A 13,316-nucleotide genomic window follows, 5' to 3' on the forward strand; every position below is an offset into this window, starting at 1 on the left:
GAATATATTTAAATTAATTTTTTGGATGGATATATCCATCTATCCATTTAAATGATGTTAATGGATGGATTGAAGAAAAAAAAATTCTTGATTGATTGGATTTTTTTAAAGAAGTTTTAATGGATTGCTAATAGACTAATGTTTCTGATGACAACTTAAATTGTATTATGCATGGTTGTTGTTTGGAAAATAATAGGCATATCTTTTTTGGTTGTTGGGTGGTTAAGAAGGTGTGGAGTGAGATTGCTTTGTGGGTTGGAAAAGGGGCTTCTATGGAGGAGGAGGGTTTGTCGAACTTTATGGAGTGGCATCTATTTTTCCGTCAAAATTATGACAATGATAGAAAAACGGGTGTTGTGTGGCTCGCAACTACATGGACCCTTTGGCTTCTAAGGAACGAAGTTTATTTTCGGAAGGATAATTGGAGCGTCAACAAGACCGTTTGGAATATAAAGATGTTAGCTTGAAGATGGTATTTTTGGGGGAAATTATTTATCGCAATTACTCTTTTTACAAGTTTATTAAGAATCCTTTACTTTTTCTTTCGTAATGTAATTGGTTTGTAATTTTTCATTTTTGTCGAGTTTTCCTGTTTTTTTGTGTATTCAGGTTAGAGAATCCTTAGTTCTCTCTGTTAATAAAAAAATTGTGATTTGACTAGGAAACTTCTTTTTAAACAAGCAATTCATTAAAAGAGCACTAGGAGTCTTATCAAAAGGTTGAAGACTTTTTAATATGCTCTATATCCTAAATGGTCAAATATTGAAAGTGGATCCAGGTGGTTATGATCATACTACCTATGCCATTTCTTGTCATTTGTTCTATTCTCTCAACAAGATTGATGGTCTTATATCCCTATATGACCTTCTTTTACAAGCCAAAAAAAAAGTCTATTCAAATTATTAGTTCTTTTATCTTTCAAAGATTTATTGCAATAAATTTTTTTTCTTACAACAATTACATATTGCTTTTTTTTTCTCTCTATTAATAGTCTTTTTGAAGTGGTTCCTACAGTTTTTTTTTCCTCTTTGCCACATTAATCAATTCAAAGTCGTCATCATGAGTAAGAGGGGGAGCATTATATGCTGGGGATTGAGATATAGATCTTTGTCCAAATTTGTCCATATTATGATCATTTGGAGTAATTTCATGTTGTGTTGTAGAAGAACTACTTTGGAATTCTTTTGATGGATGCACTACACATAGAGTTCTAGTAATTGTAAATAGGGAAAGTGAATTGGTGAAGTATATTTTATATCTTTTTAGTCCCGAAAGTGAATAGGTATTTGATGCTGTTGGGTTTTAAATGTGACCAGAAGTGGATTCTAGTGTGTATCAAGGTTAGTGATGTGGTTGATTCACATTTGTATGAGATTGTTGTATTTCAAGTGTGAAAGTGCTAAAGTCTTATATCCGTTAGAAACATGGTCGATCTTGGGTCAGGACAACCAGATCCACGGTCAAAACCTCAAAAAATCGGGACCTCAAAATCGAAATATGAGTTAAAAATGTATAATAGTTAATATAATATATAAAATAAATGCAAACGTAATATCACAAAGCAATTGTGGCCTAACTGTAGCATTGTTGTGGATTAATAATCCTCGGTTGTGCGATCGAATCAAAGGTCATGCTTTTTTACAATTTCACTGAAACTAGTATTTAGACCCGTGCGAGGCACGGGTTAAATATTTTTTAAGTAAAAAATTTGATTTTAAAAACATTTATAATTTACAAATTTTACTTATAGTTAGATTACTATTGTATAGATAAAATGTCATTTTTATAAATAATATACATAAAAAAAGTTTACTTAACTAATTTTTTTTGTAAATTATAAAATAATTTGGGCATTTCTAATTTATTAAAAATTTGTGTAAGTTTTAAAAAAAAATTAACTCGTTAAATAATTGTATCAACAATTGATTTTAACCCACTTATAAAAATATTTATAAATTATTTCCGTTTATAAAAATAATTGTATCATCTGTTGACTTTTTCCTATTTATAAAAATATTTATAACTTATTACAGTTTATAATAATAATAATTGTATCAACGGTAAACTTTTTTATGTTTATAAAAATATTTGTAACTTATTCTCATTTATATAATTGAATTAATTAATTAATATTTTAAATGTCTCCCATAAAATTAAATATGAGTATTATCAATTAAATAATAATTAAAATTATAGTATAAATCTTTAAATTACATAAAAGATCAGTTTAACATAATGAAAAATAAATTTTTATTTTATTTTAATACAATAATGATTGTTTATATTTACTAATTAAATTAGTTGATATTTTAAATTAAAATGACTAAATTTATGAATAGCATATGTGTTATATGATATAATTGATTGATATTCTAAAAAAATTATGAATCAAAAAAATTATTCATATCTTAAATAAAATATTCTAAAAAAATTATGAATAAAAAAAACTATTCATATCTTAAATAAAATATATAATATATCATAGTTAAATTCAATTATGATTAGAAGTTTATTATACAATAGAAAAAAGTAAAATGAGTATTTTTGCAAGTTTGCAAGTGTCAACATATTAGACTACGTGTTAATTTTAATTATTACTATATTAAGTAATGTTTTTATTAATATCAATCCTTATTAATTTAATTTTCATTATTATTTATTTTTAAAATATTTTAATGATGATATATTGTGACTTTTGTAGTATTTTTAATTATCGTTAATGGATTTTGTTTAATTTTAGGGGTTTTAGTAATTTTTTCAAATGGGTTTTATGTTATGGAGTGATAGTAATCGAAAAAGATGGAGAAAGAGGAGGCTAAAGAGAAGGAGCAGACTTACTTTGCACGCAAGCTATTTTTTAACTTCTCAAACATAATAAAGTAAAAAAAAATTTAAAACTATTTATAATTTACTTATAATTATAAATTATTTTTGATATTATTAATATACATAGAATATTTTACAAATAAAATTATAATAATATTATTTTTGTTTATAAAAATAATTGTATTAATAAGAGATTTTTTTCGTTTATAAATATATTTGTAACTTATTTTTGTTGAATAAAAATAATTGTGTAAATAGTTGACTTTTTTTCAATATAAAAAATATTTAGCATGACGTTTTGAAAAAGCTCAAAGACCTATGAAATGGAATATAGAATATCTTTGGCTTATCAATGAGAAAGAAAAAAAAATAGAATGACAAACACAATTGTTAAAAATAGCATTGGCAAAAACTGTTTATGAAATATGGAACGGAAGAAATACATGATTTTCTCCCCCAAAGAATTTTGACCCCAAGATGAAGGAGATGATATTTAAAAACATTAGTGTAAGATGTAGCATGCATATGAAACTTTATGTTCATATAAATGCTTTAACTCATGCATAGTTATAGTTGTTTTGGATAAGCACTTAGATTTCTTGGATAGTTGTATTAATTGTTTTTGAATATCAATAAAGTCATGCTTCTACTAAAAATAATAATAATAATAGTATAATATACATGTTATAAGTTAGTTTAATAATTCATAATAATTATAAAAACAATGTTTATTTTTCGATTATATAAAAAATGTTTATTTTTCAATGATATAAAAATTAATACACGATTAAGGAAAAGATATATTATTATAATAAATAAGAAAAAAAAGTGACTATTAACAATTTATTTTAAAAAAAACTACTATTATTAAAAAAATATGAAAACATTTTCATTAATTTTAAAAAATATTTATTCATCATACAAAAATATGCCATAGCTTTTAGTTGGTTAAAATTAACAAAAAAAAATAAAAACAATTTAATTTTCAATAATGATTAATGTATATATAAATATGTAAACAAAAATAATGTTTTTTGACTTACCATATATAGTTTATAATAATTAAATATAAGAAGAATATTTAATGCACTTTGAATGACATAATTACATTATTTAGCCTATCAAACAACTTTCAGTCAAATTTAAAATAAAATAAATAATTTATAGTTTCATATTTGCACAGGATTCCCGTGTCCAAAGGCTAAGAACACACGTATGATTAAAAATTAACAAAGGAACAAAGTAAAAATATTATAAAAATTTGGGTGTTTGAAAGAACATTTGCGTTCATCTCATTACAAACTTATTAAATATTTAGAAATGTATATTTAAAAACAATTGTAATACATTTGTTTCTAAATTGTTTTCAATATATTTTTATAAGCTTTGTATGTAGGATGATTTGTAGAAATATTTTATACAAAATTTATAAGAAATTTATGCTGATTTTATATATGGTTGCATAAGTAGCTTACATGACAAATTTATACAAAAGTTTAGCTTGGAATTCACACCATTGATACTAATCTTTATGGTGGTCGAGGCTCCACTAGTACAAAATGAATAATATAATTTTAACATTTACACCCAATATACTAAAAACGGGTGTAATTAAGAAATGCAGTGGCAATTTTGTAAATAAAATATCATTTTAAGTATTAGTACGTGACAATTTACACCTTATTTTTTAAAAACGGGTGTAAACTAAAAATATTATTATAATCAGATCTCAATTACTCCTGTTAAATTTAAAACGGGTGTAAATTTAAATGGACTAAAACAATATTTAATTTTATAACTCAAAATATTAATCTATTTCATTAAAACCTTATTGTATAACATGTATTATGATATATGAAATATGATATATGAAATATACTATGAAATATATGGAAAAGAAACAGAGAATAATAAGTTACCAACAATGCGCAGTTACAACGAACGTGAAAACGGAAAAGCGATACTTGCTCCTCTTAAAAGTGCTTATCTAACGTGTTTTTCAATCTCTTCCTCGAGCAAATCCAATCAGTGGCAGAGCATGGTGATTAATGGAACAAGCGAATGAGAATGAAATTAAGAGAAACGAAAGATACATGAAGATGATGCCGACGCAGATTCATGATGGAATTCGGTACGTGCGTTTTTTTCAAGTGAACTTCAGTTTCAATCTTCTTCATCTCTATTCTTCGATTGTGTTGTGTGATTGTTGTTCAATTATGGTTTATTAACGAATTCGTCATTTCGTAACATGCATACCAAATGTTCGGTGAAATGCCTGAACTCAATTCTTTCTCTTTTTTGTTTGATTACTTCAGCCTGAATGCTCAACATCAACAACACGACACTATGTTCAATATGATTCTAATGACAGACACTAAACATGTAATTTAGGTCGATTCCATTAGTAACAGTATCACATCTACATAGCTGAAGTGCTAATTGAGAGTTGGGTTTTGTATAAAAGTCTTCACACACGTGCACACTCATATTTTGTGAATCTCTGTCTCTGGGATTGAAATTCTTCACTGCTGCTTGCAGATAACTCCACTACCTGGTGCTTGGCCCCAGAAGCCTGGTTCTGCTACTTGCCCTTTCTTTGGAGTCGAGGTCTGTTAAGAAAACCAAATTTGTTCATTTTATCATATATAGTGATTTTTTTCCCCGCTCTTTTTTACTACTAGTAGTTCAGTATGCCAATTTCTCTGACAAGTTATATTGTTATTTTAGCCTGTCATAGTGGATGAGAAAGGTGTTGCGATAGAAGGAGAGTCTAGTGGTTACTTGTGTGTTAAGAGATCATGGCCAGGGGCATTCAGAACTTTGTATGGCGATCATGAACGATATGAAACAACATATTTCAAGCCCTTTGCTGGCTACTATTTCAGTGGTGATGGCTGCAACAGGTTAGTGTTCCTAAACATTTTATACTCATATACTTTGGAGTCTCACGTTAGTATCTTTGAATTCAAGTCTAGGCTGTGTAAATTATTATTTTGCAGCCTTCCTTCAAATACAGGAAAAAGGGCTTTTGAAAATGTGTGGGATAATTAATTATGTTCTATGCACTTGACTTTGTTTCAGGGATAAAGATGGATACTATTGGCTTACTGGGAGAGTTGATGATGTCATTAATGTCAGGTATTCTTTGAATTCCATAATCTCTTTCTAGTGATTTGTCAATCCTGGAATTTCATTCTTCATAAGTGCAAGCATGTACATATGAATAGACATACAATTCATTTATGATGTTTAAATCTGATACTCTTGATATGTGCAGTGGCCATCGTATTGGGACAGCTGAAGTAGAATCAGCTCTAGTTTCACATCCAAAATGTGCTGAAGCAGCCGTTGTAGGCGTGGAGCACGAGGTATAACTTAAATAACAATCTCTCACACGTATGTTCAACTTCAAATGTGATTTTTGTGCATCAAAGAAGTTATGCAGTTTCTATATAGCATCAACATGTTATTACCGTCTGTCTGAAATCTGAATCAGCTACCGTTACTACTGTAGGTTAAAGGACAGAGTATATATGCTTTTGTTAGATACATATTTACAAATCATTAACAAAGCATTTTTCAACAAACAAACCCTTGAGAATCTTAGACTCTGTAAACGTCTCTACCACCTAATCACACCATTATTATACCATTGCGACGGCAAAAAAAACCTTGAGTTGAATATGATTTATTGACTTTCCAATGTATTATTTGTATTTGTTTAGCAGTTAAATAGGTGAATACTTTAAAATTATTTAAAAACAATTATTGACAGAACTTATTCAACTTCTTAACAAACTTAAAAACTTGTTTATTACGACATAACTTTATAATTTAGTTATATCACACCCCAATTTTGCATTAATATATTTCTAAAAATGTACATATAAATTAAAAATTAACTTCATCAGAAAAATCTATAAAATCCAAAATTTATTTAGTATATAAATAAATATAATTAACTATATATTAACATAAACTAACTAAACTTGTAGCCATGTTTTTGTTTGGTCTAATGTGGGTTGGTGGCCATGACTCAAACAGTTGACCATTAGAAATTCATCTACCCATATATTCAATTGTATTGGCTCAGAACTTAATCTTCATGACTCTTTCTCCTTCATGCTTGATTCAACTAGTTAGCATACAAATAATAAAATAATAATTATTGACCAAAATATAAATATAAGCAAGACAATTATTGTTTAATAAAAAAATACAAAAAACGAGAGGGCAGAGACTAAGTAAGATAATTCCTACCAAACTCACACATAGTATTATTAACTTTTAACACCAAGTTGTGTTTGAATATTAGATTAAAAAAATGAAGTATGAAAATGTTACAAGTGTTTGAGTGATGCACGCGATGTTTCCAGCTACCTACCCTTCAATATTCACTCTTCTCTCCTTCATATAAAACCATCTCACCCCATGCATCTTTCAACCACAACTCTCTTTCAACCCTTTTCCTTTTCTACAATAACTTCTGTAAACCAACTGAGTTCTTCTGCTACCAAAAACATCAAGATGGTTAGTGTGTCTGAAATTCCCAAGGCTCAGAGGGCAGAAGGCCCTGCAACTATCTAGGCCATTGGCACTGCTAATCCAGCTAACTGTGTTGAACAAAGCACATATCCTGATTTTTACTTTAAGATCACTAACAGTGAGCACAAAACTGTACTCAAGGAGAAATTCCAACGCATGTGTAAGTATTACTCGTAGAAGTTACTATTCGTGATAAATATGTTATCATGTAATTGCTTTTGGAGTTTCTAAAAAATTGTTGTACACTTGTACTAATGTAATTTATTTATAACTATTTCAGGTGATAAATTTATGATCAAGAGGAGATACATGTATCTAACTGAAGAGATTTTGAAAGAGAATCCTAGTCTTTATGAATTCATTATCTGCAGCAGGATTCCAGTTCATCTGTTCCGATTTCTGTGAATCCAAACATGAATGTTCATGTTCGATTCTTTAGAAGCCACGAGTATCCGCGACATCAGCAACAGCAGCAGCAGTATGGTTCTCTTCTAGCACTTCCTGTGTTCGAAAGAGGAAGTGGAACATGTCTAGGTGTCATTGAGTTTGTTATCGCCAATCAAAACCTCATCAATTATCGTCCACAACTCGATCATCTCTCCAATGCTCTCGAGGTTGAGGAGCAAAATCTACAAGATCAAATACAAATGGTTGAAGAGGATAAAGACATAGAAATGTTGCCAAAACAAAAATCAAAGAAGAAGAAAACTTATATATGAAGAAACTTAATGTAAGGTTCTTACCTTCTTTGTCAAGTCGTTAAAATTTCGCCAATTACATTCAAGAGTATATTTTAGCTTAATATATTGTGATATTTCTACCTGTTCAATTCAATCCATCTTGTTTTATTGCAGAACATTACCTATTCAGTAACATGAAATTGTCCTGGTTTAAATCTGTTTGCTAATTTGCATATATTCTTGTTCAGGGTTCGATGATTTTGGACCAAAGCATTTCCATTTCATGCTGGGAAGCTTATACAGATGACAATAGTTGGAACAGGCATAACGTTGAAGACAGTATTACATGCTCTCAAGTATGCCTTAAAACCCTTCCTTAGAAAGCTCTCTTACTTTTAGTTTTTAAGAAATTAGAGGTTTGTTGTTTGGCTTTGAATTGCTATATAATGAATAATTTTGTAGACTTTGCTTGAGAAGATGAAGTCGGTGTACACGAATGTAGAAGGTCTTCCTCCGGATCGAATTGTGGAAAGCAATTGCTTCTCCAGGGCGTGGTATTTTGGCCATGTATGAATCCAATGCTACATGTGGAAAGCGGTTGAATTCAATTGGACTAGAGAACACCGAAGCTAACCGTCAAGCATGGCGTAAAATTATATATGAAGAAAGTGTTATGACTTGGTTAAAATATAATTTTTATGTGTATGATTTTATAGTACTTGAAATATTATGAATGCACATGATATTGTATACTTTTTGGTTAATATTAAAAATATTTTGACTTAGTTAAAATATGATTTTATAGTATTTGCAATATTATGACTGAAAATGAAATATAACTAAATGGTGTATATGAAATAGGGTGTAAATGGTGTATATGAAATAGGGTGTAAATAGATTTAAATATAATATAATTGTTCATTCATAAATGACATATTTACACCCGATTTTTATTAAAATAGGGTGTAATTAAGAACATATCTACACCCGATTTTAATTAAAACAGAGTGTAATTAAAACGTAATTACACCCGATTTTTATTAAAACAGGGTGTAATTAAAACTTAATTACGCTCAATTACACCCGATTTTTACTAAAACATGGTGTAATTAAAAACGTAATTATGCCCAATTACACCCAATTTTTATTAAAACAGGGTGTAATTAAAAATGTAATTATACCCAATTACACCCGATTTTTATTAAAACAAGGTGTAATTAAAAACGTAATTACGTCCAATTACACCCGATTTTTATTAAAATAGGGTGCAATTAAAAACGTAATTACACCCGATTTTTGTTAAAATAGGGTGTAATTAAAAACGTAATTACTTCAAATTACATCGATTTTTGTTAAAATAGGGTGTAACGTAGAACATATTTACACCCGATATTCTTAAAATAGGGAGTAATTACGAACGTATTTACACCCGTTTTAAAATAGGGTGTAAATGCGTTAGACATTTCTCACCCTGTGGATATACACCCGATTTTTATTAAAAATAATGGGTGTAAATTTAATAAAAAACGGGTGTAAATTAACATTTTTGTACTAGTGCTCCAAAGCCAGCAGCAGTTATATGAGCTGGAGGTGAAGGCTCAAATCTCCCACATGCTCAGCTGTTTCGTATATTAACAACAATGAAAAATCCAGTGCATTACCACGGTAAGACAACCAAGCAGCACCACCACCAACATTGACATGTGGAATGCGAGCAGAATTTAGAACAACAGTAAGTGTAAAATAAATAGAATTATGCAGATGATCGTAATAGATGTTACTTCTAAATGCAAATGAGCTCTCTGATTTCTCATGTGCGTTCAACCCATTATGATTTTCAAGACATAATTCAATTCGTGGCCTTTTAGCGGAAACAACTATTTTAACGTCTTTTCTTTTCTATCAAAATTCTTTGTTGTTGTCACACGCAACTCTTCGCCTAATGGAGAGTCATTGGAGTTGGTTCCAAATTCAATTGTATCTAGATACAACACCTTTGCGGCAAAAACAAAGAATTCAAGCTTATAATTGTTCATATTCAATGTAGTCAAAAAGCTAACTTATCTGGGTTGTAGAAAATTTTCCAGACCATTGCAAATGTTGTGTAGCATACTGGTTTCATGATAGAAAGTCTTTCCATGAGATAGATTGTCCTTACTTTTGCTATCCAACTTATCACTACAGAAATGCTCCACTTTTGCTATCCAATTTACTTTTGCATGTGAAGATTGTTCTCGACATCCATTTCAAATGCTCCACTAACCATGAAAATAGTCAAAAACCCTAAAAATTTGAAGAAATTTGTCAGATTTTTGAAGATATGCAAAAATAGAAACATTCAAATCATCCAACCCAACAATGGCAGTGATTTTTGCCTAGTAGTCTAATCTCATGGCCGAGTTTGCAAAGGTTTAAGATCTGCAAAGGAGATGCAAATCAAACTTCAAACAATCGAAAATTTAAAGCGTGAAATAGATGGTAGAATCTTGTTTGAATGAATGAATAGAAGAGGAATGACAATAGTCTCTTGTCTTTTTCTAATGATATCTTTAAAAATATGGTTGTTAAATCCATTAACCAATTTTGTACCAGTTGATGTGAATGCAAATAAAATGAAGAGAAATTAAGTATAACTTGCTTAGTATATAGTTCCCTTAGGAAGACAATGCATCAAAATAAGCTTTGTTTCTTAGCAATACTATGTTCAATTTGTCATCCAGCTCTTCCTAAGCACAATTGACAGTCAAAGCTACCATCAAATCTCTTAGCAATACTTTGTTCAATTTGTTAGTACATACTTGATACTCCAAATATACATTTGGCTTAAATATTTTAGGAAATATCAATCTCTTTAAAAAATAGCATATGCTCCCCGGACTCAATAACTACAAACAAAATAAATAAGATTTTGCAACTTGGACATATCAATTTTTTTTAAAAGGGGAGAGAATAAGTATAGTGACCCTCTCAAGGACATATTAAGAACACATTGGGACATGAGGAATCCAATTTAATTATTCTTTTATGCTGTAGTTCCAATTCTGAAGTATACGATTGTTCTATATTCCAATGACGTACACTTTTAAGCGGGGTGTTTGGTATGTCCGAAGGCAATGCTTGGTATTTCCCTCGTCCTGTTTCTGGAGTTTAGTAAATAATTTCACTTAAGAATCAAATTAATGAAGAATGGGGTGCTTTACTTGAGAGAGTGGAAGCTACAAATTAGAGGTCCAAATAGAATTATAAGTGAGGTGATGCCAACCAACCTCATCTCTATGTCAGACCTTATAAAGTTATATGACTACTACTTTGAAGAGAGTTGTAAGGGGAAATAGAAACTTATTTTTCTAGTGAGAAAATACCAACTTTTACTTATGCTATCAAAAGTTCATTCAAAATTAAACACGCATAAAACCAAATATGTTTGAAAAGGACTTTCGCAATATTAAAGCCGCAATATGTGCCAAACAGACTTCAAGGTGGAAAAAGTTATCAAAATATAAATAAATAAATACAATGCAAAGTAAACCAAATTACTCTCAAATCATGAACACGACGGTGCTTTTTCTCACAATGAAACATATGATGTATTTTTATATGGACTCCATAAATATTTTATAAGTTTTTTGGTGGCTGAGATAATAGTAGAGAGGCAACATGATAAGTTATTTGTAAGCACAATAAAGCAATTTGTTGTCAAATACAGATGATCCATTCATGGCTTCTCATTTAATGTAAGATTTTTGAAATGTATAGATAATAGTAGAGATGCAGCCAGATAAAAGATAAAAATATATAGTAAATTAGAAACAAACCTAGTTTGGTGAAATTGGAGGAAGCAAGTCCATCAGAATAGTATTTATCGTTGTAAAGAACAGATAAGAGAGCCATTTAGGCTTCTTGAGCTGCATAATGTTCTTGTCTCCTACTCCATCAAGTGAGATTGAGACTTCACGTCTAACTCCCATTCTAGATCAATTCAGTTATACAAATAACAATAACAACGTTGCGTTAGGAAAGAGAAGTGTATGGTGTCGATTACGACGGTGCAAATCAAATAAAAAATAAAAAGATAAACGAAGTAAATCTATTCAAAATTTAATTGAACATTAAACCTAAAAACCCTATCAGATCGAACATCTCAATCTCCTTTCACATTAATTTCCCCAGATTCAACATCGGATTCCATAGTAGAAATCTATATGCAAGCAACCTTTAGCAAGTAAAGAAGGATGGTAAATTTTATTACGTTTTCCAAATTTCTAAAGTTTATGAACATCCAGTAAAGTCTATGAACATAGTTTTTCAAACAACAAATATTGAAGAACACTCAAGAAAAAGAAAACACTGTTTTTTCTTTAGACGCGCATATGCAGTGGGACGAAATATTCAACAACAACAAAGAGAAAAAAATGAAAGATTGAACATACCTAGAACACTTTTTTAAGGGGTGCAGTTGAACATCTCTTGAGGCACTCTGCGACGGCTTTGGCGAAATGGGGAGATTATTTTGAACCGTGTTGGAACCAAGGTGATTTAAAGAGTTCAGCAGGCAACTTCCCATTCTCTTAACCACTAACCTTCAATGTGGCTTTTCAGTTATCTATGCATTAATCAGAGTGATGATTCAAATTTTATTGAAAATTGAAAAGTAAAGACCTACCATTATAAGTATTGTTATTTTATACGGAGAGATTTTGGAAAAACGTAAAGACCTATTATCTTTTATTATTAGTAGTAATTAGTAATTAATTAAATAATTAAATAATTAAATAATTAAATAAATAATAATAATATTTAATTAATACAAACTTTCCTTTTATAGAAAGAATAAAATATAGCATAATGCATGAGAGAGTGCCACTTGTCAAAATTGCCATAAAACTCCTTTTGCTTTATTATATTTTATGATGAACTTTTTTTACATAAACAAATAGACAACTTCTATGAATAAAGACAAAAACAAAACAAAACAAAACCATATATGCATAACTTTTTCAATTTTCTTAAAAATGAATTTTGAATAATATATATTAAAATTAAAATTATTTATTATTTTAAATAATACTGAAATAAAATATTAAAAATTTTAATTATTTATTATTTTAAATAATACTGAAAGAAACTTTCTCAACATAAATAAATAGATAATAAATTGAATTGTTAAAATTAACATTATTTTGAACAACTTTATTAAAGTTAATTAATTTAATTTGATGTAATATTTATAAGATTTTATGATTTTATTTAATCAGTTTAGTTTCT

At 29.0% G+C, this 13,316-nt stretch overlaps 2 long non-coding RNA genes and 1 pseudogene across 3 annotated transcripts; 2 read left to right on the forward strand and 1 right to left on the reverse strand.

Annotated features, from left to right (window-relative positions):
- The first annotated feature begins 4,727 nt into the window (after positions 1–4,727).
- LOC131643194 (uncharacterized) lies at positions 4,728–6,669 on the forward strand. Of its 2 annotated transcripts, none has more exons than XR_009296154.1 (6): positions 4,728–4,957; positions 5,365–5,437; positions 5,554–5,729; positions 5,908–5,964; positions 6,104–6,194; positions 6,341–6,669. It is a non-coding gene; the product is annotated as an uncharacterized LOC131643194 (long non-coding RNA). The 2 variants fall into 2 exon arrangements; XR_009296153.1 differs by having other exon boundaries at positions 5,365–5,433.
- An 82-nt stretch (positions 6,670–6,751) lies between these two features.
- LOC131643193 (chalcone synthase 1-like) lies at positions 6,752–7,875 on the forward strand (annotated as a pseudogene).
- Positions 7,876–9,399: 1,524 nt separating this feature from the next.
- On the reverse strand, positions 9,400–12,729 carry LOC131643202 (uncharacterized). Its single transcript, XR_009296158.1, has 3 exons — positions 12,482–12,729; positions 11,867–12,020; positions 9,400–10,334 (listed from the first exon to the last, which is right to left on the reverse strand). It is a non-coding gene; the product is annotated as an uncharacterized LOC131643202 (long non-coding RNA).
- Between the last annotated feature and the right edge of the window lie 587 nt (positions 12,730–13,316).

This window comes from Vicia villosa, unplaced genomic scaffold, assembly GCF_029867415.1.
Source record: "Vicia villosa cultivar HV-30 ecotype Madison, WI unplaced genomic scaffold, Vvil1.0 scaffold8, whole genome shotgun sequence".
In the NCBI taxonomy this organism is placed as follows: domain Eukaryota; kingdom Viridiplantae; phylum Streptophyta; class Magnoliopsida; order Fabales; family Fabaceae; genus Vicia; species Vicia villosa.